Below are 27,924 nucleotides of genomic sequence, written 5' to 3'. Positions count from 1 at the left end.
GTTTACGGACAGATATAAGATAAAGAAGCTCGCCGGAAAACGTAGTTAAGAAGCAGCGGTCTTAAGATCGCTGCTTCTTAACTCGTCCGCCATCTCTGAGAGGCGGACAGCAATCGGCCTGATCGAATACAACCGGGTTGCGTGACACCCTCTGCTAGCGGCTGATTGGCCACGAATCTGCAGGGGGCGGCATTGCACAAGCAGTTCACCAGAACTGCTTGTGCAATGTTAAATGCCGACAGCGTATGCTGTCTGCATTTAGCGATGTCGGGCAGACATGATTCGCTACAGCGAATAAATTCCGCCTGCTATATGATAATTCGGCCCCAATGGGATAAAGTAATGAGATCTGATTATAGCTACAGGCTCAACCCATTTTAATAGGTTATGGCTTCAAAACACAAAATCAGCTATTTCATTATCATAAATAAACCATTAAAAGCAAATCTCATACATTTCTCCAACATAGGTGTGTCCGGTCCACGGCGTCATCCTTACTTGTGGGATATTCTCCTCCCCAACAGGAAATGGCAAAGAGCCCAGCAAAGCTGGTCACATGATCCCTCCTAGGCTCCGCCTTCCCCAGTCATTCTCTTTGCCGTTGTACAGGCAACATCTCCACGGAGATGGCTTAGAGTTTTTTAGTGTTTAACTGTAGTTTTTATTATTCAATCAAGAGTTTGTTATTTTAAAATAGTGCTGGTATGTACTATTTACTCTGAAACAGAAAAGAGATGAAGATTTCTGTTTGTAAGAGGAAAATGATTTTAGCAACCGTTACTAAAATCGATGGCTGTTTCCACACAGGACTGTTGAGAGGAATTAACTTCAGTTGGGGGAACAGTGAGCAGACTTTTGCTGCTTGAGGTATGACACATTCTAACAAGACGATGTAATGCTGGAAGCTGTCATTTTCCCTATGGGATCCGGTAAGCCATTTTTATTACAGAAAGAAAAAAAGGGCTTCACAAGGGCTTTTAAGACTGTAGACATTTTCTGGGCTAAATCGATTTATATATAAGCATATTTTATACTCCATAGCCTTGAGGAATTATTTTAATCTTGGGAATTATGTAAAATAACCGGCAGGCACTGTATTGGACACCTTATTCTCTAGGGGCTTTCCCTAATCATAGGCAGAGTCTCATTTTCGCGCCTCTATTGCGCACTTGTTTTTGGGAAGCATGACATGCAGATGCATGTGTGAGGAGCTCTGATACATAGAAAAGACTTTCTGAAGGCGTCATTTGGTATCGTATTCCCCTTTGGGCTTGGTTGGGTCTCAGCAAAGCAGATACCAGGGACTGTAAAGGGGTTAAATATAAAAACGGCTCAGGTTCCGTTATTTTAAGGGTTAAAGCTTCCAAATTTGGTGTGCAATACTTTTAAGGCTTTAAGACACTGTGGTGAAATTTTGGTGAATTTTGAACAATTCCTTCATACTTTTTCACAATTGCAGTAATAAAGTGTGTTCAGTTTAAAATTTAAAGTGACAGTAACGGTTTATTTTAAAATGTTTTTTGTACTTTGTTATCAAGTTTATGCCTGTTTAACATGTCTGAACTACCAGATAGACTGTGTTCTGAATGTGGGGAAGCCAAGGTTCCTTCTCATTTGAATAGATGTGATTTATGTGACACAAAATTTAGAGAAAATGATGCCCAAGATGATTCCTCAAGTGAGGGGAGTAAGCATGGTACTGCATCATCCCCTCCTTCGTCTACGCCAGTCTTGCCCACACAGGAGGCCCCTAGTACATCTAGTGCGCCAATACTCCTTACTATGCAACAATTAACGGCTGTAATGGATAATTCTATCAAAAACATTTTAGCCAAAATGCCCACTTATCAGCGAAAGCGCGACTGCTCTGTTTTAGAAAATACTGAAGAGCATGAGGACGCTGATGATATTGGTTCTGAAGGGCCCCTACACCAGTCTGAGGGGGCCAGGGAGGTTTTGTCTGAGGGAGAAATTTCAGATTCAGGGAAAATTTCTCAACAAGCTGAACCTGATGTGATTACATTTAAATTTAAATTGGAACATCTCCGCGCTCTGCTTAAGGAGGTGTTATCTACTCTGGATGATTGTGAGAATTTGGTCATTCCAGAGAAACTATGTAAAATGGACAAGTTTCTAGAGGTCCCGGGGCCCCCCGAAGCTTTTCCTATACCCAAGCGGGTGGCGGACATTGTAAATAAAGAATGGGAAAGGCCCGGTATACCTTTCGTCCCTCCCCCCATATTTAAAAAATTGTTTCCTATGGTCGACCCCAGAAAGGACTTATGGCAGACAGTCCCCAAGGTCGAGGGGGCGGTTTCTACTCTAAACAAACGCACCACTATACCCATAGAAGATAGTTGTGCTTTCAAAGATCCTATGGATAAAAAATTAGGTTTGCTTAAAAAGATGTTTGTTCAGCAAGGTTACCTTCTACAACCAATTTCATGCATTGTTCCTGTCACTACAGCAGCGTGTTTCTGGTTCGATGAACTAGAAAAGGCGCTCAATAATAATTCTTCTTCTTATGAGGAGATTATGGACAGAATTCATGCTCTCAAATTGGCTAATTCTTTCACCCTAGACGCCACTTTGCAATTGGCTAGGTTAGCGGCGAAAAATTCTGGTTTTGCTATTGTGGCGCGCAGAGCGCTTTGGCTAAAATCTTGGTCAGCGGATGCGTCTTCCAAGAACAAATTGCTTAACATTCCTTTCAAGGGGAAAACGCTGTTTGGCCCTGACTTGAAAGAGATTATCTCTGATATCACTGGGGGCAAGGGCCACGCCCTTCCTCAGGATAGGTCTTTCAAGGCCAAAAATAAACCTAATTTTCGTCCCTTTCGCAGAAACGGACCAGCCCCAAGTGCTACGTCCTCTAAGCAAGAGGGTAATACTTCTCAAGCCAAGCCAGCCTGGAGACCAATGCAAGGCTGGAACAAAGGAAAGCAGGCCAAGAAACCTGCCACTGCTACCAAGACAGCATGAGATGTTGGCCCCCGATCCGGGACCGGATCTGGTGGGGGGCAGACTCTCTCTCTTCGCTCAGGCTTGGGCAAGAGATGTTCTGGATCCTTGGGCACTAGAAATAGTCTCCCAATGTTATCTTCTGGAATTCAAGGGGCTTCCCCCAAGGGGGAGGTTCCACAGGTCTCAATTGTCTTCAGACCACATAAAAAAACAAGCATTCTTACATTGTGTAGAAGACCTGTTAAAAATGGGAGTGATTCATCCTGTTCCATTAGGAGAACAAGGGATGGGGTTCTACTCCAATCTGTTCGTAGTTCCCAAAAAAGAGGGAACATTCAGACCAATCTTAGATCTCAAGATCCTAAACAAGTTTCTCAAGGTTCCATCGTTCAAAATGGAAACCATTCGAACAATTCTTCCTTCCATCCAGGAAGGTCAATTCATGACCACGGTGGATTTAAAGGATGCGTATCTACATATTCCTATCCACAAGGAACATCATCGGTTCCTAAGGTTCGCATTCCTGGACAAGCATTACCAGTTTGTGGCACTTCCGTTCGGATTAGCCACTGCTCCAAGAATTTTCACAAAGGTACTAGGGTCCCTTCTAGCGGTGCTAAGACCAAGGGGCATTGCAGTAGTACCTTACTTGGACGACATTCTGATTCAAGCGTCGTCCCTTCCTCAAGCAAAGGCTCACACGGACATTGTCCTGGCCTTTCTCAGATCTCACGGGTGGAAAGTGAACGTAGAAAAAAGTTCTCTATCTCCGTCAACAAGGGTTCCCTTCTTGGGAACAATAATAGACTCCTTAGAAATGAGGATTTTTCTGACAGAGGCCAGAAAATCAAAACTTCTAAACTCTTGTCAAATACTTCATTCTGTTCCTCTTCCTTCCATAGCGCAGTGCATGGAAGTAATAGGTTTGATGGTAGCGGCAATGGACATAGTTCCTTTTGCGCGAATTCATCTAAGACCATTACAACTGTGCATGCTCAGTCAGTGGAATGGGGACTATACAGACTTGTCTCCGACGATACAAGTAGATCAGAGGACCAGAGATTCACTCCGTTGGTGGCTGTCCCTGGACAACCTGTCACAGGGGATGAGCTTCCGCAGACCTGAGTGGGTCATTGTCACGACCGACGCCAGTCTGGTGGGCTGGGGCGCGGTCTGGGGACCCCTGAAAGCTCAGGGTCTTTGGTCTCGGGAAGAATCTCTTCTCCCGATAAATATTCTGGAACTGAGAGCGATATTCAATGCTCTCAAGGCTTGGCCTCAGCTAGCAAAGGCCAAGTTCATACGGTTTCAATCAGACAACATGACGACTGTTGCGTACATCAACCATCAGGGGGGAACAAGGAGTTCCCTGGCGATGGAAGAAGTGACCAAAATCATTCAATGGGCGGAGACTCACTCCTGCCACTTGTCTGCAATCCACATCCCAGGAGTGGAAAATTGGGAAGCGGATTTTCTGAGTCGTCAGACTTTTCATCCGGGGGAGTGGGAACTCCATCCGGAAATCTTTGCCCAAATTACTCAATTGTGGGGCATTCCAGACATGGATCTGATGGCCTCTCGTCAGAACTTCAAGGTTCCTTGCTACGGGTCCAGATCCAGGGATCCCAAGGCGACTCTAGTAGATGCACTAGTAGCACCTTGGACCTTCAAACTAGCTTATGTATTCCCGCCGTTTCCTCTCATCCCCAGGCTGGTAGCCAGGATCAATCAGGAGAGGGCATCGGTGATCTTGATAGCTCCTGCGTGGCCACGCAGGACTTGGTATGCAGACCTGGTGAATATGTCATCGGCTCCACCATGGAAGCTACCTTTGAGACGAGACCTTCTTGTTCAAGGTCCGTTCGAACATCCGAATCTGGTCTCACTCCAACTGACTGCTTGGAGATTGAACGCTTGATCTTATCAAAGCGAGGGTTCTCAGATTCTGTCATTGATACTCTTGTTCAGGCCAGAAAGCCTGTAACTAGAAAAATTTACCACAAAATATGGAAAAAATATATCTGTTGGTGTGAATCTAAAGGATTCCCTTGGGACAAGGTAAAAATTCCTAAGATTCTATCCTTTCTTCAAGAAGGTTTGGAGAAAGGATTATCTGCAAGTTCCTTGAAGGGACAGATTTCTGCCTTGTCTGTGTTACTTCACAAAAAGCTGGCAGCTGTGCCAGATGTTCAAGCCTTTGTTCAGGCTCTGGTTAGAATCAAGCCTGTTTACAAACCTTTGACTCCTCCTTGGAGTCTCAATTTAGTTCTTTCAGTTCTTCAGGGGGTTCCGTTTGAACCCTTACATTCCGTTGATATTAAGTTATTATCTTTGAAAGTTTTGTTTTTGGTTGCAATTTCTTCTGCTAGAAGAGTTTCAGAATTATCTGCTCTGCAGTGTTCTCATCCTTATCTGGTGTTCCATGCAGATAAGGTGGTTTTACGTACTAAACCTGGTTTTCTTCCGAAAGTTGTTTCTAACAAAAACATTAACCAGGAGATAGTCGTGCCTTCTTTGTGTCCGAATCCAGTTTCAAAGAAGGAACGTTTGTTGCCCAATTTGGATGTTGTTCGTGCTCTAAAATTCTATTTAGATGCTACAAAGGATTTTAGACAAACATCTTCCTTGTTTGTTGTTTATTCTGGTAAAAGGAGAGGTCAAAAAGCAACTTCTACCTCTCTCTCTTTTTGGATTAAAAGCATCATCAGATTGGCTTACGAGACTGCCGGACGGCAGCCTCCTGAAAGAATCACAGCTCATTCCACTAGGGCTGTGGTTTCCACATGGGCCTTCAAGAACGAGGCTTCTGTTGATCAGATATGTAAGGCAGCGACTTGGTCTTCACTGCACACTTTTACTAAATTTTACAAATTTGATACTTTTGCTTCTTCTGAGGCTATTTTTGGGAGAAAGGTTTTGCAAGCCGTGGTGCCTTCCATCTAGGTGACCTGATTTGCTCCCTCCCTTCATCCGTGTCCTAAAGCTTTGGTATTGGTTCCCACAAGTAAGGATGACGCCGTGGACCGGACACACCTATGTTGGAGAAAACAGAATTTATGTTTACCTGATAAATTACTTTCTCCAACGGTGTGTCCGGTCCACGGCCCGCCCTGGTTTTTTAATCAGGTCTGATAATTTATTTTCTTTAACTACAGTCACCACGGTATCATATGGTTTCTCCTATGCAAATATTCCTCCTTTACGTCGGTCGAATGACTGGGGAAGGCGGAGCCTAGGAGGGATCATGTGACCAGCTTTGCTGGGCTCTTTGCCATTTCCTGTTGGGGAGGAGAATATCCCACAAGTAAGGATGACGCCGTGGACCGGACACACCGTTGGAGAAAGTAATTTATCAGGTAAACATAAATTCTGTTTTTATACTCTGCACCTGGTAAAAAAAAAATAATTGGAAAAACAATTTTACAGTATCCTATCCCTTTAAGTGTTTGTCACCCTTTTTGTGGCACATATCCCCCTGCAGACATAGTTTTATCCTAAGTACCCCCAACTGTAACATGTAAAATTATTAGGTGAAAAAAAGTCACCCTTAGGCAATGCTCCTGGTAACCCCAGTGGTGCATGTACCACAGGTTGAGAAACAAGGTCTTAAAGGGACTCAAAATTCTTTTATTTTGTAATTCAGATAGAGCATGCAACTTTCTAATGTACTCCTATTATTAAATTGTCTAAATTCTCTTGATATCTTTATTTGAAAAGCAAGAATGTAAGTTTAGATGCCGGCCCATTTTTGGTGAACAACCTGGGTTGTTCTTGCTGGTTGGTGGATAAATGCACCAACCAATAAACAAGTGCTGTCCAGGGTACTGAACCAAAACTTGGCTGGCTCCTTAGCTTAGATGCCTTATTTTTCAAATAAAGATAGCAAGAGAACAAAGAAAAATTGATAATAGGAGTACATTAGAAAGTTGCTTAAAATTGCATGCTCTATCTGAATAACAAAAGAAAAAAAAATTGGGTTCAGTGTCCCTTTAAGTCAGTGTAAAGCTTAGCAGAACTGTGTTTTCTTTTCAAGAGAAAATTAATGTAATGCCTGGATATTTCAGCTATAATTCTTTGCTTGGTCATCTGTGGATCTTGACATCATGTATCTCTTTGTGATAAGGACCTGCTAAGAGGAAAAGAACTTTAGCTTATTTAAACCAGGTACTTTTGAATTTTAGCTTATCCTAGATTTTCCCTTTATGTGATTTCCTTTTTTTATTGTTTAATACATGCAAGTATGCTTCTGGTTTAAATCAGAATGGCTGTGCTTTACTGCTATACCACGTCCTTTACTGTCAAAAAGCGATATTTAACAGTTACCAAATAGTATTCAAAGCAGAGATTAGCCAGAATGTAGATGCATTTTATAAAATGATACAAGTTGTTTTTTTTTTAAATATTGAAGATATAAGCGTAACATTTTAGATTCTATCAAATAACCAGTGCTGGTGTTCTATTGATAAAGTGCTACCTTGTCGATGTGCATGCTCACGATTACGTAATCACACCCTACATATGTTAAAAATGAATGTGTGGAATTTGTCCTGATTCCTTTATACCACTGGTTTTCAAACCTGTCATCAGGACTCCCTAAAAGGCCAGATTTTGAGGATAGCTGAACATAGGTGAAATAATCAGCTGATTAGTGAACGTGGTTATTAACCTGCTCTCATCCAAGGTAATACTGAAAATCTGGCCTGTTGGGGAGGCCTGAGGACAAGTAAGTCAGGCCAAGTCTTACATATATGCCCTTTAAAAAGGACATTAAACACTAAATACTTGTGATGTACCTCCATCTAATTACAGGTGCTGCCATTTTGGAACCTTGGTTACTCTGCAGGTATTTGAAAGAGATTTACTGCACATGTGCAAACACGTCAGCATTGGAATGCAATGAAGCTAGATTTTAACATGGTAGCAACTTGTGCACATGTGAAATAATCAGCTGATTAGTAAATATGGTTATTAACCTGCTCTTAAACCTGGCCTGTTGGGGAGTACAGGTTTGAAAACCAGTGCTTTATGCACTGGTTCCAAAGGTAACGAAGAGTCTCCTTTTAAAGGACCATTAAAAGGGAAGTTAAACACTTCTTGCTTTTTCTTTTGTAAAGCTGTGCTTGTCCTACGCTCCCTACAGAGGCCAAAAAGCTAAATTCAACCTGCTAATGCCGCACATCAATTAACTGGATGAGGCAATTTGCAGCATATTGAAATTAAACATATAGTTAGTCCGACCCGGAACAGCAACGTAGTAGTGGGAGCTAACTGAACACAAGAGACAAATGTATGTAGCCAGCAATCACCAGCTACCTCCTAAAAGTTCACTTCTGCTGTGAGGAGGGAACGAGAGGAGGAACAAGGTGTATATGGAGTGCAGAGATATAGAAGGGAATGTTAGGGTTAGGATCTAAATCTGTTCTTTTCTTGAGACCTCACTGGAAAACGTGGAACACTTTTCTGTTTGGTGCGCAGCTATAGCTAACTTGCATAAACCTAATCCTTGTAATGTTTTTCAATGATCTGATATATATATATCTCTATCTCTATATCTATAACTTATTACAAAACAAAATGGAAAAGGACCCCACCCAGGAATACACTTTGCAACTTAGAAAACTAATTAAAACATTCCCTAAACACACGCAACATAAACTAGTCAAATTGGTGCCCTCTAACCCTAGCATAGGGACATTCTACATGCTCCCAAAAATCCACAAACCAGGGAACCCAGTAAGACCAATAATAAAAGGCATGGACTCACTGACTGAGCAATTATCGGGCCTAGTGGAGAATATTCTTAAGCCTTTAGTTATCAACACCACTAGCTTTATAAAAGACACCACTGATTTTCTTAACAAAATCAGCCAGATAACAAAATTGCCAGAGGATACTATACTTGTGACAATGGATGTGGAATCCCTGTACAGCAATATTCCACATAAAGATGGTATTGATGCCTGCTTAAACTTTCTTTCCTCCAACAGCCTTAACCAGACATATAGTGCTTTAACAGTCAGTAAACTTACAGAATTTATACTTACAATTATTTCATCTTCAACCACTCCATCTACTTACAAACCATGGGAACAGCCATGGGCACCAAAATGGCACCACATTGCGCAAACCTCTTCATGGCTGACAACAGAGATTCCTAGCCACTCACCCTTACAAACCCCTTAAATACTTTCGCTTCATAGATGATATTTTCATCATATGGACAGAAGGAGAAAAAAACCTTGAACATTTTCATAAATCACTTAATCTATTTCATGCATCAATCGAGCTTAAAATGAACTTTTCTAGAGACTGTGTCAGCTTCCTGGATACAACAATATCCATCACAAATGGCAAACTGCACTCATCGGTATACAGGAAACCAACAGATAGATGCAGCTACATCCACAGCTCCAGCTCCCACCCCAATCACATTTAAAAATCCATAATCTACAGTCAGGCTACAAGATACCACAGAATTTGCTCAGATACAAAGGACCGTGACAAACTTCATCACACTGTCCCATTCATTCAGAGAAAAAGGTTACAAAACAAGGATTATAAATAAAAAAAATTAACTCTGCCCTCAATACTCCACGTGTACACTTACTACAATACAGGGAGAAGAAAAACATATCACGTATCCCACTAGTAGTCAAATACAACCCTGCTGTGGAATGGATACGAAAAATCATAAGACTTACAGCCACTACTCTTAGAGGATCCCACACTCAAAAAAATCTTTCCAAAACTCCCAATCCTGGCATACAGACAACCACCTAACCTAAAGCAGAAACTGGTACATAGGAAGCTACCCCTTGAGAAAAAGAACACTCAGAATGGAACCGAGTGCTGCTATAAAGCTCTCTGCAACTATGTCAGCCCGTTTGTGAAAGCAGCACAGCAAATCACAATAATAAATCCTATAACATTAAAGGGGCATATTCATGTATATCTGCAAATGTGGTATAGATGATACATTGCACTGCATGTGAAGTGGGATGCTATATTGGAAAAACAAGCCAAAAACTGCACCTTCGGATGAACTTACAGACACTCAATCAAAAACCACAGTGAAAAAAAATACTGCACCCATGTTGGTCACCATTTCACCCAACCTGACCACTCCATCCAAAACCTCAAAATCAAAATTCTCAGCGGTAACTTCAAAAACACCATGGAAGGAAAACCTTTGAAATGAAAATAATGCACTTCAACTTGTTTAATTCTGGACTAAATATGGACTCTGGATTCTTAACACATTATCAATTTTTTTGTAATGTACTTTCATTTAGTCAATTACATTGTATATTCCACATTTTTATACATAGGTACACAGGTAAGCCTATGTCCACACTTTTGTCTTTTTTTAACTTTTGTATTCCCCCTGTATATACAATTTCACATCTTTATAGATATTGATTCAATGTTGATATATAACTTTGTCAGTATATGCTCTATGTATAGCTATATATTTTCCCCTGTCTGTTCTCCTACACTGGACACTGTCTGCCTGTTATCTAAGCCCCCTCTCATGATTTTTACGACACCTCCTCCTCTCCCTGCACTTTCTGTCTTCTTAGCTATTCTGTGTTTTAAGATATAATCTGTAAGTTCCATTGAATTGGTGAGTATTGCTTCAGACTTGATAAAGGAAGGAACTCTTCCGAAAGCTTGTCAACTTATAAATATATAGTTAGTCCAATAAAAAAAGTATCATTGCTCAATGCAATACTCTTGTTATTTTGATATCTAAATCTCTGGACTAACACGGCTACTCCAATCAACGTGTGTGTGTATGTGTATATGTATGTGTGTGTGTATATATATATCTATATCTATATCTTTCAAAAGGGTTGATCAAGCAGTGTGTTTCCTCTTTTATAAGTAAGCTCTTTCTACTCTGTGTGACTCACTGTTTGGAAATGTGAGTGGAATCTGTCAAGGGCATAATCTTTGAACCTGCCTTTGAACAGATTTTGGATAGACTAGCACCATTCTCTCATTTCATTGTTCTATTTGTGTAAATCATCAATGAGAACATAAGACTAGATCACATTCTACGTAAACTTAACTGATAGTAAAAACAAAAGTCTATAATAGCTTTAATATAGATTATGTAGTGTCAGCCATTGTTAAAGGGACATGTATAACAGATTTTTTATTTCATGATATCAACCTATAAGTTTACCACCACTTTCCAATTTACTTCTGAAATCCGAATTGTGAAAGTTTCATTTTGACTTTACTTTTTTTTTTTTCATGATACAGATAAAGCATATACTTTTAACCCCTTAATGACAACTCACATACCAGGTACGTCATGCAAAAACTAACAGTTAATGACAATAGACGTACCTGGTACGTCAGTTGTCTTACAGAGTGCTGGAAGAGATCGCAATCGCTTTCAGGGTATTGCAGTGATGCCTCGATATGGAGGCATCCTGCAATACCTTTTTACAAGCCTCCGATGCAGAGAGAGCCACTCTGTGGCCCTCTCTGCACCGGTAGCGATGGTGCCGTTCGTTGGTGGGTGGGAGCGTAGCAGGCAGGTGGGTGGGCGGCCCATCGCTACCTGGCATCCGGTTCCTGTAATTGCAATGTGCTGGGGCGCGCATGTGCTCGTGTGTGAAAACTATTGCACAGCAATGTATAAAAAGGGTAATAACTTCCACTCACTCCAGTATCCTCACATGAGGATATAACAGTAGTACAAGCTAAGAAAGAGATGTACAGCTATAGATCACAGCATTAGAAGAATATACCATAAAACTCTCCACAAAGAGATATACTATTTTACATGAATCTAGTATCTTCCTTCAAGGAAGAACACCCGGTGATAAATATTGCAACAATATTGGCCCCATGTACTGCAAGAGAGCCCTCCTGTACTGTAACTTACAGCTGAAGTATTTACTTAGGAAGTATTTCTTCATGGCCAAACAGGAAGAGGCTAATGAACTTCCCAGCGACACCCGTGGCAGGCTTGTGATATCAACACCAGAGAGGAGATTTACATTGCACAGCCAGTACTCTCCTAAGTCCCTCTCTTCAGGAACTAACCATGGAGGGAAATGTTGGGGTTGAAACCCCTGTAAATCTTAAATGAAATTCAGAACACCTCTATCCTTGCCCACTCCTTAACGAGGCAAGGAACTACTGGAAGAGAGAGGGAAGTAGGGGGGGATACTTAAAGTAACATGAAACCCAATTTTTCTCTCTCATGATTCAGATAGAAAATACAATATTGAACAACTTTCTAATTTACTTCTATTATCTAATTTGTTTCATTCTCTTGGCATCGTTTGTTGAAGAAGCAGCAATGCCCTATTGGTTTCTAACTGAACTCATGGGTGAGCCAATCACAATCAATCCTATATAATAAAAGGCCAAGTGTGTTTGTCCGAAGCTGTCATGCGCAGTATAGACTGCGCGTGAGGACAAACACACCTGACCTTCCAACTGACCTGGCGTTGTGTGGTGGAGTGGGCGTGTGCGACATGGGCGTGGCCGAACGTTACGTAGGTGGGGCTGGGGCCAGATGCCGAGAGACAGAGAGCTCTAAAGAGGGGCGATAGAGAGAGCAGAAGAGGGGGGAGAGACAGAGGCAGCAAAAGGGAGAGAGAGAGCAAAAGAGAGGGGCAGAGAGAGAGCAAAAGAGAGGGGAGAGAGAGAGAGCAAAAGAGAGGGGGCAGAGAGAGAACAAAAGAGAGGAGAGAGAGAGCAAAAGAGAGGGGGGAGAGAGAGAGAGCAAGAGAGGGGGGAGAGAGAGAGAGCAAAAGAGAGGGGGGAGAGAGAGAGCAAAAGAGAGGGGGAGAGAGAGCAAAAGAGAGGGGGGGAGAGAGAGCAAAAGAGGGGGGGGGGGAGAGAGAGCAAAAGAGGGGGGGGGGGGAGAGAGAGAGAGCAAAAGAGATGGGGGGGAGAGAGCAAAAGAGAGGGGGGAGAGAGAGAGCCAAAGAGAGGGGGGGGGAGAGAGTGCAAAAGAGAGGGGGGGGAGAGTGCAAATGAGAGGGGGGAGAAAGAGAGTGCAAAAATGAGAGAGGGGGGAGAAAGAGAGTGCAAAAATGAGAGAGGGGGGAGAAAGAGAGTGCAAAAATGAGAGAGGGGGGAGAAAGAGAGTGCAAAAATGAGAGGGGGGGGAGACAGAGTAATAGAGAGGGGAGAGAGAGATAGCAAGGGGTGGGACCGCTGTACTGAAAAAAATGACCCGTGTACACAGGCTTTAGGACTGTGTGTATATATGTGTGTGTATGTATGTATATATATGTATGTGTATGTATTCAGCCACCAATCAACAGATAGTACTTAGGTTATCTGCTGCTCCTGGGCTTGCCTAGATAAACATTTCAGCAAAGGATAACAAGAGAAGGAAGCAAATTAAATAGGAGTAAATTGGAAAGTTGTTTAAAATTGTATTTTCTATCTGAATCATGAAAGAAAAAAATTGGGTTTCGTGTCCCTTTAAAGCTTTGTTGGGGGCCTCTTTGCCTCCTCCTGGTGGCCATGAAGGGAATTCCCACAAGTAAAGATTGTGTGGACTCTTACCACCAAGAAAGCAAAACAGAAAAAACTGTCATTCATCAGATAAAGTCACTAAACCCTATTTGGTTTCATAAATGAACAAATGATCTGAATGTCCAAGAGATCATAATTAAAAAAATCCCAAGTTAATGAGATGGGAAAACCTAGAGAGCTTAAAGGACCAGTCAACACATTAGATTTGCATAATCAACAAATGCAAGATAACAAGACAATGCAATAGCTCTTAGTCTGAACTTCAAATGAGTAGTAGATTTTTTTTATAACAAATTTCAAAGTTATGTATATTTCCACTCCCCTTGTACCATGTGATAGCAATCAGCCAATCACAAATGCATATACGTATAGTCTGTGAATTCTTGCACATGCTCAGTAGGATCCGGTGACTCAAAAATTGTAAATATAAAAGACTGTGCACATTTTTTTTTAATGGAAGTAAATTGGAAAGTTGTTTAAAATTACATGCTGTATCTGAATCATGAACGTTTAATTTAACCTGAGTGGCCCTTTAAGAGCTTTAACACTTGCAAATATTGTTTGTTTACCCAGACACTTGAACATCATGCTTCCTTCTTTCCTCCCTTTTAATGCTTTCTCAATGAACAATTTTATCTACTGAAGTGCATTTAACTGGTTTACAAACAGCTCCTTTACCTATATTTGAAATAGTTTTTTGCCTGTTAAAAGCGCCACCTTTACTGAAAATGTAAAAGGTATGAAGTCAAAATTAAAGGGACACTAAAGTCAAAATAAACTTTCATGATTCAGAAAGATTATGCAGTTTAAGACACTTTCCAATTAAATTTCTTTATCAAATTTTGCTAATTGTTTTATATTCACACTTTGAGGCACCAGCTACTACTGAGCATGTGCACAAGCTCACAGGGAATACGTATACTAGTCTGTGATTGGCTGATGTCTGTCACATGAGGAGCCAGAAAATGGGAGAAAAAAGAAAAAATGCCAGAAAATTCAACTGCTTATTTGAAATTCAATGTAAGGGTTATGGTATTTTCTTTTTATTATGCACTTGTTAATTATGCAGTTCTACTGTATTTAATTGTCCTTTATAAACTTGCATGCTTCATTTTAAGACACTTTTGGTATCCTTTGTTGAAAAAGAATATATACATACCCTACAATACTGGGAGCTAACTGGTGATTGTTGGCTACACACATTTTTCTCTTGCCATTGGCTCAACTGATTGCATTACTGCTCCTTTAGCAAATTATTCCAAGAGAACAGAATACGATTAGATTGGAAAGTTCTTTAACCCCTTAATGACCGGACCATTTTTCAATTTTCTTACCCTTAAGGACAATGGCTATTTTTACATTTCTTCAGTGTTTGTGTTTAGCTGTAATTTTCCTCTTACTCATTTACTGTAACCACACATATTATATACCGTTTTTCTTGCCATTAAATGGACTTTCTAAAGATACCATTATTTTCATGATATCTTATAATTTACTATAAAAAATATAAAATATGAGGAAAAAATAGAAAAAAACCCACACTTTTTCTAACTTTGACCCCCAAACTACATTTTTCACAATTTTAGGTTTCTTACTGAAATTATTTACAAACAGCTTGTGCAATTATGGCACAAATTGTTGTAAAAGCTTCTCTGGGATCCCCTTTGTTCAGAAATAGCAGACTTATGTGGCTTTGGCGTTGCTTTTTGGTAATTAGAAGGCCGCTAAATGCTGCTGCGCACCACACATGAATTATGCCCAGCAGTGAAGGGGTTAATTAGGTAGCTTGTAGGGAGCTTGCAGAGTTAATTTTAGCTTTAGTGTAGAGATCAGCCTCCCACCTGACACATCCCACCCCCTGATCCCTCCCAAACAGCAATCTTCCCATAATTGTCCCCGCCATCTTAAGTACTGGCAGAAAGTCTGCCAGTACTAAATAAAAGGAGTTTTTTTTTTTTTTTTTTAAATAAAAATAAGAAAATATTTTAGCTGTGATGGACCGCTGCCTTAGCCCCCAACCTCCCTGATTCCCCCCAGCTCTCTAACCCTCCCCCCTAATTGCCGCCATCTTGGGTACTGGCAAGTACCCAGTTTGCCCCCAAAAACAAAAGTATTTTTTGTTCTTTTGAGCTTTAAACTTTTTCTGTAGTGTAGCAGCCCCCCCACAATACCCCCATCCCCCTCCCAGATTCTTTTATATTTAAAATTTCTTTACATTTTTCCCCCCTCTACCTCCTCATTGGTGTCGGTGGCTAATGTGCACGCACGCATACACGTGTTGGACTTTCCTTCAAGCACTCACTAAACTTGATACATTTTTTGGTGAACTGCTTGTGCAATGCCGCCCCCTGCAGATTCGTGGCCAATCGCCGCTAGCAGGGGGTGTCATTCAACCTCGATTGTATTCGATCGGGTTGATTTCTGTTCGCGGCCTCAGAGCAGGCGGACAAGTTATGGAGCAGCGGTCTTTAGACCGCTGCTTCATAACTTCTTTTTCCGGCGAGCCTAATGGCTTGCTGGAAACAAGGGGCCTCAAGCTGCATACCGAGCTTGATAAATATGCCCCTAAACCTGCAAACTGTATAAGTCCCTCCCTTGGGCTATTTTCTTTCCCCAGTGAAGAAAACCTGGTGCAATGATAGAAGTCTGGATATTTTTGGTACATATTGTGCTAGAACTATAACATATTGTTGTGACTGCCTATAGGTGTGTTAGTGCTATAATCCCCCCTCAGCTGCAAGGGATATCTGCAAGGGGTTGTGGACAGGCAAAATAAAGATGGAATTTGGAATCTGTGAATTCATCTCCCACTAGCATGGAACTCACATCTGAGTAGCTACTTTGAAATAACTCGTTCTTTCTATACCCCAGGCAACAAGTGAAATTCTTAGCAACAAAACATCTTCATTGGGTCCCTATTTGTAATATGAATGATTGAATGTTGGGAGGTTGTCTTGTGGTATTACCTATTGTAACATGTTGAAGAGAATGTCAGCTTATGTTTACTATCTGTTTTGACTGTTCAATTCTTACCCTGTGAGAAGAATTTAAAGGGAATATTATATTAGATTAGAAAGCCTACTCCTTGTCGCTAAAGGGACCTGCTGCTTGAAAACAAAATTGGATCCTAAAAAAAGCGCCAAGTATATAAGATATACATGTTGGCTGCACTATGTCTTAAAATCTTTTTGTCAATATGAACCTTATGGTATTGTGATGCCTTTATAAGGGAAATGTAATAATGTATTGCTCAAGTATACATCTTAATGATTCTTAACTGAATGTGCTGATGTTATTCTATCATAAGAATCTATTAGGTAGCTATGCATCACATAACGTCTTCCTTGTAACACATTATTTACTAGAAAATATCACATTTGGCACAGAGGCTATTATAGTTCACTTAAAGGGACACTCAGGATAAATTAAATTTTCTCTTGTTAAGTGTATCCAGTCCACGGATCATCCATTACTTATGGAATATATTCTCCTTCCCAACAGGAAGCTGCAAGAGTCCACCCACAGCAAAGCTGCTATATAGCTCCTCCCCTAACTGCCATATTCAGTCATTCTCTTGCAAGCCTCAACATAGATAGGAGGTCGTGAGAGTCTGTGGTGCTTTCTACTTAGTTTATTCTTCAATCAAAAGTTTGTTATTTTTAAATGGCACCAGAGTGTGCTGTTTATCTCAGGCAGTATTTGGAAGAAGAATCTGCCTGCGTTTTTCTATGATCTTAGCAGACGTAACTAAGATCCATTTGCTGTTCTCACACATTCTGAGGAGTGAGGTACTTCAGAGGGGGAATGGCGTGCAGGTTTTCCTGCAGATAAGGTATGTGCAGTAAAATATTTTTCTAGGAATGGAATTGACTATGAAAATACTGCTGATACCGAAGTAATGTAAGTAAAGCCTTAAATGCAGCGATAGCGACTGGTATCAGGCTTATTAATAGAGATACATACTCTTATAAAAATGTGTTTTAAAACGTTTGCTGGCATGTTTAATCGTTTTTTTAACATATGTTTGGTGATAAAACTTATTGGGGCCTAAGTTTTTTCCACTCAGGATAAATTAAATTTTCATGATTCAGATACAGCATGTCATTTTAAACAACTTTCCAATGTACTTCCATTAAAAAAATGTGCACAGTCTTTTATATTTACACTTTTTGAGTCACCAGATCCTACTGAGCATGTGCAAGAATTCAGACTATACGTATATGCATTTGTGATTGGCTGATTGCTATCACATGGTACAAGGGGAGTGGAAATATACATAACTTTGAAATTTGTTAAAAAAAATCTACTACTTATTTGAAGTTCAGACTAAGTGCTATTGCATTGTCTTGTTATCTTGCATTTGTTGATTATGCAAATCTAATGTGTTGACTGGTCCTTTAAGAGTGATCTTATTCTCTGTTTTGTGGTTGAATAGGCAGGAGGGGAAAGAGGGGGGGGGGGGGGTGATTGTATGGAGAGAAAAAAAGGGAATATGATAGTTTGATATCCACATACACCTAATTATCCCCGTAGGGATAACTTAATTTAGTTTACTTTTTTATTCTGTATGTTTATTATTTTTGCAGTAATTGAATTTATTACTGTACATATGGATACATGTGTCTACTTAAAGCTAAATCTCTGGTGATGCCACCTAAAAAGAAGAGTAAAGCTAATTTATTATCACAAGTTATTGTTAATGAAGAGAGTCCTGAAATAAGAATGGACATAGTCTCAACAGTTGGCTAAGGCAATATATTAAAGGGACAGTCTAGTAAAAAAAAAAAAACTTTCATGATTTAGATAAGGCATGTCATTTTAAACAACTTTCCAATTTTACTTGTCTCATCAAATTTTCCTTGTTCTTTTTGGTATTCTTTGTTGAAAGCTAATCCTAGGTAGGCTCATACACTTATTTCTTAGCCTTTGAAGGCTGCCTCTTATCTGAATGCATTTTGAAAATTTTCACAACTAGAGAGTGTTAGTTCATGTGTTCCATATTAGATAACATTGTGCTCACATCTGTGGAGTTACCTAGGAATCAGCACTGATTGGCTAAAATGCAAGTCTGTCAAAATAACTGAAATAAGGGGGCATTCTGTAGAGGCTTAGATACAAGGTAATCCCGAAGGTAAAAAGTGTATTAATTTTCTTTTTAAATGATGGTCCCACAGTTTGATCAAATAAGGCATGATGTGGCTGCTCTGTCAGATGAAATATTCCTTTTTTAAAGTAGGCTGGAAGCAGCAGGGTTACGTATATATGATATGTAGGACAGAATGAATGTCATTGAGCATGATACAAAACATCATCATTCCTCTCAAACAATTGCAAGAAAGGCTGGACGATCTTGAAGATAGTTCTAGGAGGAATAACTTAAAGGGACACTGAACCCAATTTATTTCTTTCGTGATTCAGATAGAACATGCAATTTTAAGCAAATTTCTAATTTGCTCCTATTATCAAATTTTCTTCATTCTCTTGCTATCTTTATTTGAAAAAGAAGGCATCCACACTTTTTTTATTGGTTCAGAACTCTGGACAGCACTTTATTTATTGGTGGATGAATTTATCCACCAATCAGCAAGAACAACCCAGGTTGTTCACCAAAAATGGGCCAGCATCTAAACTTACATTCTTGCATTTCAAATAAAGATACCAAGAGAATGAAGAAAATTTGATAATAGGAGTAAATTAGAAAGTTGCTTAAAATGTCATGCTCTATCTGAATCACGGAAGAAAACATTTGGGTTCAGTGTCCCTTTAAGGATTGTAGGGGGTCCCAAGACACAGGAGTTTAAAGATCTGAATAAGTTTATAGCAGAAAAGTTACCTACCCTACTAGAAACACCTAATACAATTCATTATAGAAAGAGCTCACAGGGTAGAGCAAGAAAAAATAAGGTCAGAGTAATAAGGCCAATACTGTAATTAAGATGCTTAGCTACCAAGACAAAGCAGATTTGCTGACATTCTATAGAAGAAGCAGTCATTTTAATAGGTGAGACTAGAATCCTGATTTTTCAGGACTATTCAGCAGAAACAACCAGTTGTAGGAAAGATATGGCCCCATTATAATTAAAAAGGGTTTTGAAGCTTTCTTATTGCATCCGGCTAGAATTAAGGTCCTTAAGGATAACACTTGGTACATGCTTAATACTCAGGATGAAGCTATAGCTTTCTTGGATAGCGATTAAAAGTATCTTAGAGCTATGACTTATAATGATGCTTTTTTTCCTTTTTTCTATATAATGTATTCAAATTGCTTTTAGATATGTTTAAATGGACTGGAATGTACACCAAATGTGTTTTTTTTTTCTCCTTTCCTCCATGTAGTTTGCTTTTTATTATACATGGGTATTTCCAATATTTTAATTATTGATATCTGTTATGTCTACTATTAACTTGGTATCCTGGCATGTGCGTGGAATTAACTTTTATATACAACAAGGTTGCTAACAGCACTAGCCTAACCTCACTATTACCGTGATCCAGCTGTATCCCAAGGTGTGCTTGAAACGTGTTTTACCAATGTTAGGTACTGTAGAGTAATCCGAAATAAATGTGCAGAGAATGTGTAATGCAAATTACAAAATTCACTCACATATCTTCTGTGGGCGATGTCTTCATACTCGTTCGGCCGCAAAACCTACTCAAGGATTACACATACCTATATGTAATAATAATTAACTATTAATAATTAATAAAACTTACTATTAACCAATATATAAATATGCATGAACACGTGGTATAACCACTGTATATTCGCTAATGTAATACAGCACAGTTGAGTGTAATAGAGCTAGGAAATATTATTATTAATTTTCAAAGCGATATTTATGGTCAAAGAATAAACATGTTATGACATAATTACATTTGGCCTTATATAATGAATATCATGTGTGAAAACACTGTCTAAAGAAACCTAAATATAAATGTTTATAACGTCCCTACCTTAGGTTGGACTTAAATAAATTATAAAACAACTTAGATTTAGGGTTCTAATATAAATATAATTAATAATTCTAGTTGTTGTTAAGAATAAAATGAACATATTATCCCCTTAATATAGGAGGTAATAACTTCAAAATTAGAAAGGAAAAAAAAAAAAGTATTTTTTTGTTGAATCACTGTGGCAAATACTTGTATGAACTAAATGACATTCCACAGACCAATACATATGATATATATTGTCATAGGGAATGTATAATAAATGATGTAACTGATCCTGTTGCACTTATAATGGAATTACCTCCCCCATTAAGAGAAAAATAATTAAACAGTTAAGAATTTTTTATAATATCTCGTTTCTTTAAGAAACCTACTTGCAGCAAAGACATTAAGTTAAAAACTGGATGGGTAGGAGAGGTGATTGCGACCACTTAAATAGTTAGGAAAAGAGGTGTTGCAATCATTTTTTAGATAAAAACCTGAAATATGAGTTTGTCAGAAATAGAATGATTATTTGTTTGGTACATATGTCAGCAGCTGAGGGGGAACACTATTTTCAGTCTATGGGCTCGATTTATCAAACTTTGTTCAAGATCGCCGTTCCGTTCTCCGTCAAGTACTCTGCATATCGCCATCGGATAGGCGCACATGTGCGCCATTATTTATCATAAAAGGGGTCGTATTTCTACATTACTTTCCAAAGGCGAGATGTGGCGTGATATTGATAAATCTTGCCGTTATTCATATATTTGCGCCATGTTTATTATTAAAAATGTGTTAAATTAAAGCGCATATGAGAAATAAATGTGAATTCTCATTGATTACTTTTTAATTTGTATTGTTCAGTTATCAATGTTAGAAATTCGATGTGTGCTTTTCAATAAACACAAACTTTATTTATATTTCCGATAATCGCTAACAATGTTTTAAAAATTTGAATATAATAATTGTGATCATATTATCACATTCTCTCACATATAAATCTTTGAAGGGATAGAAGTTAAATGGTAAGATTAAAATTTAATGTTGAAAATAACACAATTTTTTGATATCTACTTTATTATTTGTTGTATCAATGTTTAAATTATTTAAGAAAGCACATCAAGATCTCATTCCAAATTGTATTACAAATTATATCTTTGTATTAACTTTTGAACTACTTATCTAAACATGAGTTTATGTATTTCAAAGATATAACCCAACTCTTTGATCTAACCCAACTCTTATATTTATATCCACCTCCCCCCTCAGCATTAATATAGGTTTTTTTTTTTTTTTTTTAAATAAAATAATTCAATGTTTTGGATTAAATAAACACACACACACCTTTAAATTGTAAAATATATGGATTTATTGAAAACCAAAATAAATGTTATTTTCATATCATAAGAATTGTTTTTATTTAAAAATGAAAAGAAATAATGTTTTGCTTTATTGTTCCTAATTAAAATGATTGATATTTTTCTCTTAAGTTTTGCACTTTTATGTATGTCCTCATCAAATTATTTTCAACTTCCAGCAGGGTATCCAAAATTTCTTTTTTGTTGATAGTTATTTCTTGATCTTCAGGCACTATACCAATGAGAAATAGAAAAATAGTTATGTCATGAATTGAATACATTTCAGTTCAGTATTACAAGATAAATAGTGTTTTATCTAATGCTAACAAGAAACACAGACAATCTTGTTAGAAGGTTTTATCTACACCTCTGTTGTTATTTAAAAGCATGTCATCTTGATAATACTGTGTACACGCACATGCATCTTTTGTTCCACACAATACTGAAAGCTAAAGATTGTTATGATACAAAAGAACTCACTCCAATCATAAAATTCCGTTACATTGGATGAATTAGATTGCAGTTCTTCTTCATGTTCAAGGTTCTGTCCTTCATCTTGAATAGCTGAAAGACATACAAAATAATTATAACAGGAATACTTATGTAATAGAACAATGCTGATTGAAATCCATATCTCTTTTCAATAATTATTCACTAAAACAAAAGTTCTATTTTAGTACAAATAATGACATATAAGGAGTGACTGAATAGACATATGAACCTACATATATTATTGTCTTGTTGTTGCTCGCTATTTGGTGAATCTTGATTCATATTATTATTTTCCTCTTCAACAATTATATCTTCAATGGCATTTTGGTTTGTATCTTCTTCAATCATGTCTATAATTAATATGATTATAGTCATTAAATAGAATTTTATTTATTTTTTAAGATATATGTGAATTAAATCTACCTTCATTGTCAGATTCATCATCAATGATGGGCATTGGCCTTCTGCGACGTTGTCGCCTCTTTTTTTTTTTTTTTTTTTTTTTCCCTTTTTGAAAAAATTTTGAACATATAAATGTTAATATCAATGATGAGTTATCTTAATATTAAACATTTTAGTAACTATATTCATACCTGTTGTAATTATAGCCTCAGACTCCAGAAAAACAGTCGGTAGTGGATCACAATCAGCTTCTGGACTGGATGGATTCCATTTTATTGGGCGCAGATAACGGGGCCTTTTTCTATTTTTGACTGTAAAAAATTGAAATACAATTGTATTTATATTGGTAATCGATTTTACAGTACAACATCAGAATGAAACAATTACATTGTTAATACTGTTTCACAAACCGCAATAAAGCTGAAATGGATACTTAATTTGCAATTATATTTTTGTACAAAGTTCAAGATTATGTAAACAAAGTAACAACTAATGACAGATTACAATAGAGTTACAAAATTGATACACAACTATTACATAAATACTTACATTTCATAACATAGCTTCTTATTAGGGTCCTTAATTTAGATTGTCTCCGGATTAGATCATTATAACGCTTCAGGCACTGTTTTCTAGTCCTATTATGGCCCGACAGACGTCTGACCCGTCGCACCATCTCTGATAAAATTGGATTTCTTTTATCCTGTTCCAATGTGAATATCCCCTTCCTTTTTTTCGGAAAATACTTTTCCATTGTATAGGTGATTATCAGTAATTCACCAATGGAAAACTTCTTGGAACGATTCATCTTCAAATGTATGTATGTATCTCTCTAACCATAAAACTCCACCCAATAACGGAACTAATTGTTATTGTAATTGTGCATTAAAATATACCCATTTTAAAAATGATTTATGTTTAAAAGAAATAAGTAATCGAGTAGAAACTTATTTATTGATCAATATTAAAGAAAAAATATTAAACTAGTGACATCTTTTTGTATAAATATAGATTACATGTAAGTTGTTACAAAGTGCGCAATAACGTGCACTATATTTCTACAGTCGATACAAGATAACTGGCAATTTTTACAATGCGCAATAACTGTGATGATATTTCTACAGTCGATACATTTTTTTTCATAGGTTAAATTTATTTTTAGGGCTATGTTCGTTGTTACCCCAATTGATACATACAAATAGTTTCAAATTTTAAAAAAGAATGTATATAAAAATAAAGACACATCAATTTGAAAAAAATACACATTTGACCAATAGGAATAAAGTAAATTCTAATTGTGCAATCAAATTACAGTTACTAATTTTATTTAAATTATTCAGTAATCTATTCATATAACGCCCCATTTCTGTAACGTTCTGGAACAAAAAGTTGTTAGTGATAATTGTTCATTACTTTATTCTGACTTCGAACGAAGACACTATTCTTATTAGCGCCATTTTTTGATCTAAATTTGCGATGGCTACTGGACTAGCTGGAAAGACGAAAAGTGGCCGAAGTGTGATGTTTAGTCATCGACAGAACTGTATTTTAGTTGAAGTTGTCATCGAACATTACGATGTTATTATCGGATATCAAGCAAAATCTGTCAACCCTCAAAGAAAAAAGGCTATTTGGGAACAAATTAGTCGTGCTGTGTCAGCAGAGGGTAGTTTTCCGAAAGACGTCAGGGCCTGTCGGAAGCGGGTGAATGATATTCGTAAGAATATTAAAAGAAAAGTATGTAAGGAAAAGCAGTTATCAAAAGGAACTGGTGGAGGCCCCGCATATAGGGCAGAACTGCTCGACTATGAACAGATGCTGTATGCCAGGATGGGGGATGCTGTCGTGGTGGGACTTGATGTACCATCAGATACCATGGATTTTCGAGGTAAATATATAATTGATTGCTATTAAACGAATAGTATAGTATATTCTTAACTTATATTTCATGATTCAGACAGAGCTTACCCTGGTAATAATTTTTTTATATTAATATTTTATATTTTTTGATTTTAATATGTATTTAACAAAGTTTGCTTGTAAGCTTGGAAGCAGGACCATTTTTGGATGAGGACCTGGATACCGCTTGTTAATTGGATGGCTACATTTAAAAAGAAACCAATCCTCAAGCGCTAAATAGGTGTCACACCCAAAAATGGCCACGCTTCTAAACTTAGATTTTTTTTTTTAATGAAAGATAATCCAAAAAGAAGAAAATATAAAAATTATAATAGTATTGAATTATAAAAAAATTTGGAAATTCCATGCTCTATCAGAATAATGAAAGAATAATTTACACTATACTATTTCTTTAACATGTATTTTGTATATTCAGTTTTTCTATTTTTTATTTTGTTTATATGTACTATAGAAGAACATGAACAGGCATTTGAAAATGAAATAGAAAATGCCCAGGTGGACCTACCATCCGAGTCTGAGTTGACTAGTGAACATCAACAACCCACAACATCTTCATGTGGTATACCATGCAGGGAAGAAACTACCAGTAAGTAAAAGTATATCACAAAAATGTTAATATCATTTGTATTAATGAAAAGAATGGACAATGAAATGTTTTTAATATGTATTAATACGTTTCTTACTTTTCTCCTGAAAATTCTGTTTATGTAAAGATATTTAATTTAAAAACATATATATGAATATCAATGTATTTATTGTTACAGGTGTCAGGGGATTACTACAAACAATGCAGGATTCGTCAATTACATTATTTGATGGTAATTATTGACCCTTTTTTTTTTTTTTTTTTAATTAATTTTATTTTTTTTTTAAATTTTTTTTTTTTTTTTACATTCATAGATGAAATAGAAATCACATTACAACCACTTGTGACTGACACAGTTTGTCAGGAGGATGATGATGATGAGACACAAATAGAGGGACAAACATCAACACAACTTGAAACACCACATGTAGAGGAATCAGAATGTGAGGAAGAGATTGAGGATGCAGAACAATGTCAGATAGATGAACCGGAGAGACCAAATGAAGTTGAAAGATTAACAGATATGGCATTGTCTTTCAAGAGTTCTTGAATAGACGGCATCCTGATTTATAATTCTATTCTTCATATATACCTTCAAGTTATGGGTTCTAAAATATTTAACGCACTTATAACCTTTGTTAATGTTTATTCGAATTCACTGTTTTGATGTTAATTTTTGGTGTTTAATAAAGTTTTTTATATTATTAAATAAATTTTTTTTATTCAAAGTAGAAAAAAATAGAAAAAGATATATATATATAACTCTATTTTTTATATATATATATATATATATATATATATATATATATATATATATATATATATATATATATATATATATATATATATATATATATAATGTGTATAAATAAAACACAACTTTGGTAAAAAACTATATAAATTCTATTTAAAAAAAAAAATATAAGTATTTATATATATATATATATATATATATATATATATATATATATATATGTATATATATATGTATAAATAACACAACACAACTTTGGTATCAAACTATATATATATATATATACAATTCTATCAATTTTAATTATTAAAATAAACCAAGGTATTTGAATCCAATCAGAAAATTTCCTGAAAAAAGGTGTAATTAATAATATAGAACAAACAATATTAACATGTTAATACAATTTTATTAAGTTGACTTACATCTAAAAAATCGTTGAATAATTGCAAGACGATTTTCCACTCCAGCTCTTGTGGTATGTCTTGTGACAATTTTCTGAGGAACATAAACATCTTCTGGCACATCCTCCAGACACACCTCATCTATATTTAGTTGGGAAATAGCTATATTATGCATTATGCATGACACCAGAATTATGTCATTACATTTCTCTGGGGAATATTGTAGATCACCACCAGAACGGTCCAACACCCGAAATCTCATTTTCAGTACCCCGAATGTACGCTCAATAGCACTCCTTGTCGACCTGTGAGATTCGTTGAACTTGATTTCTGATCGTGTATGAGGTATTGGTACAGGTGTCAAGATCCAAGGCCTACAGGGGTACCCGCTGTCACCTTCAAAAATATAATACAATTACAAATTAGCGACATGTAACAGGTTTATGAGGTTCAAATATGACATTTTATAAATAAATATAAAAATTTTAATATTCACCTAATAGCCAACCGTGTGGCATCTCTCCACGTTCAAATGCTGCAAATAAAGCAGACTGCTTTAATATGTGATAATCGTGGCATGACCCTGGAAAACCTGATCTTACTGCCCAAACCCGAAGGTTAGAGTCACATACTGCTTGAACATTGAGAGAGTGGAAGTGTGTACGATTTCGATATTGCTCCTCCCTTAAAGCTGGTGGTCGAATTGCAATATGTGTGCAATCAATTGCACCTAGGACATTTGGAATGCCGGCAACTTGATAAAAACCAGATTTTACTTGGTGCCATTCATGTACATTCCTTGGCACATATATAAATTTATTTAGATGCTTCAAAATCGCTTTTAAGACAGTCCTCAAATGTCTACAAAAAGAAGGCTGACTCATGCCAACCACTGCACTGGACACAGCCTGAAAAGAGCCCGTGGCTAGGAAATGCAAAACTGCCAATAACTTGAGCATTCCAGGTATTGCCCTTGTTCTTCTAGTCTGTGGCTCTAGATCATTCTGTATTAGAACATATAGATTTTGTATGCTCTCCCTGTTTAGGCGAAATCTTTTTTTTATCTGATAATCAGATAATGCCTGTAGTCCACAACGAGGTAGAAAAACTCGTGGAACTCTTTGCCGTCTACGTATTGGCAAAATCTGTTCATTTCGTCGATTTTCATGGCCCCTTGCTAAAGAAATTGCAGACAAAATCAGGAAATAATCCATCTTCTTGCGCTGAAAATATGGAGTAAATTAGATGTTCTCCTATCTCTTCATGGTGAACATTAGTAGTCGTATTAGGAGGAGAACTTTAGGCTCTCCAATGGCGCAAAATAATGATAAATATATATTTTGGAGAGAAATAGGTCGTATTCTTGAATATACAACCTGAAAAGGGCGTTTTAAAGCTTTATTTTGCGCAAATGTGGGCCTAGGCGAGGGACATTGAAGGGCGAGAATTTTGCAGTCGTATTTGCACATTTTTCGGAGTATTTCTGATTGATAAATAGGAGATATATTACGACGGCGTGAATTAAGGCGCAAAATTAAGGAGAATATGTTTGATAAATCGAGCCCGGACCGACAGTAAGATAAACATAAATATACTGTGCAT

General features: G+C 37.3%; 1 protein-coding gene across 1 annotated transcript in view; it reads left to right on the top strand.

Moving 5' to 3' along the window:
* EPB41L5 (erythrocyte membrane protein band 4.1 like 5) overlaps window positions 1–27,924 on the top strand; it is a 405,052-nt gene that overhangs the window by 40,634 nt on the left and 336,494 nt on the right. The gene's annotated exons all lie outside the window — the stretch shown is intronic.

This window comes from Bombina bombina, chromosome 1, assembly GCF_027579735.1.
Source record: "Bombina bombina isolate aBomBom1 chromosome 1, aBomBom1.pri, whole genome shotgun sequence".
NCBI classification, from domain to species: domain Eukaryota; kingdom Metazoa; phylum Chordata; class Amphibia; order Anura; family Bombinatoridae; genus Bombina; species Bombina bombina.
Note: the sequence above shows the minus strand (reverse complement) of the source record. Positions and strands in the feature narration are given on the sequence as shown.